Source organism: Euprymna scolopes, chromosome 37 (assembly GCF_053919585.1).
Source record: "Euprymna scolopes isolate OS-2025 chromosome 37, ASM5391958v1, whole genome shotgun sequence".
Classification (NCBI taxonomy): Eukaryota; Metazoa; Mollusca; class Cephalopoda; order Sepiida; family Sepiolidae; genus Euprymna; species Euprymna scolopes.
This window is the reverse complement of record NC_136518.1, coordinates 67,562,327-67,564,068: the sequence shown is the minus strand read 5'-3', so window position 1 is coordinate 67,564,068 and position 1,742 is coordinate 67,562,327.

The following is a 1,742-nucleotide window of genomic DNA, read 5'->3' as shown; positions in this document are numbered from 1 at the left end:
AATACATTTTTTAATAAATCCTTAAAAATCAGTTAACAATATAAACACGATTAAAAATTACTTAAGTACATATAGACAAAACCGTGTAGGTACAACTAGCTCTTAACGATCTTTTTAAAACAACGATACCAGGATAAAATTCCCCGTCGGTTAGTGGCAGTTTCCACCCAGTAAAATTCTACGAACATCTCGTGTGGCAAATGTCTGTTGTCTTAAATCAAAATCAACAGCTGTGCGAAATAATTAAGTCGATTCTGAACCTTGGGCAATCATTTCTCATATTAATATAGATAACTTTTGACTCTACATGGCAAAATTGCTGACAGCATTGTTTTCGGAAACATATCTATTTTAACAAACGAAGAGCCGTATCAAAAATCAGAAAGTAATTGAGACACACGTTATCGTGAATTACCGTTATCACTTGCTTTTAACTCCGGGAGAAACCTATCATCGCATGGTTATACAGTCATAAAGTCTACCGTGTAAATATATCTACGTTTATCATGATCGCTCCCGTCATGATTTAAGGCCGAATGGATGCGTAATCTTTGCTCGTATTTCAGGCGCGGGCGGCGAAGCAAAATAAAAGGGCAACTCGTGGGTTAAATCGACATTTTTTCTTATCATACATTTTTTTTTTTTGTTTTTACACAGGGAACAATCGACGGTAATAATTCTACGGATATTGCGAAATAATGACAAAAAACTTGGATGTTTTTCCGTATCTCTTAATGGTCCCATTTTATTTTATTTTTTTTTTTTTTTGCTTTCGTTCACAAATTTAGATCCATTTCTCTAGTGCGGGTTTGCGGAGTTATATTCTTCTGCTCCCTTCGGAATCCACTTTTATAAGAAGAAACGTTTAATATGTTTTAAATGCATCCATTCAAACTACGCGATTAGAGCTAAATATTGATACAAATGTAAAGCAGATCGATAACCCTAAAGAGTAAAACGTGACGGACCAACGTAATAACCGATCGACTGATATTTTACTTGAACACACCAATTATCAAGGCCAGAAGGTCACTCGTGGTGTTGTAATCACTTATGGTGTAAATTGGGTGTAATTTGATTACCTTTGACGACGGCTTAACAGGAGCATCTTTACATTAGATTTTAAAACTATTATGTTGTATTTAACCGTGAAGCATTCCGGCTAAACAGTGTTCACAAGGTGGCCAGTTCTGGCAAAGTAGCTTTGTTAATGGAATCTGCGTTTACATGTAAGCACAGCTAGAGAGTGTGGAAAATAATATATAGCGGCTGTAGCTAGCCGAGTGTTTTTGTGAAAGTTTGGCAAAGAGCGACGATAAGTTAGAGCTCAGTCGAGCATTTGCTATGAAAATAGCATCAGAGCAGAGACAGGCTAAAACTTAATCGTGACAGACAGGATTAAAGACTGATGTGCATAGCTTATAAAATACAGACTGCTAGTAATTCAAAATTAGGTCTGACAGACCGATATAAAGACATTGCAACTTACAAAGGATGCTTCTGAAACGTTTAAATGTTAGTGTCATAAATGGAATGTTAATATGTCTTTTCGTTTATAGGGCTGGACGTATCGAGAATAGGACGCGGCTAGTCAATCGTCGTATTTACAATTGAAAATGGTATATGCTGTTTTGAACTAAAACATGGCAGACCAATAAACCGATGGGCGGGAATAAAACCTCATACAGATTCCTAAATGCATTTAAAACTCATTTTAAACAGTAGTATGATCGATTAACGAA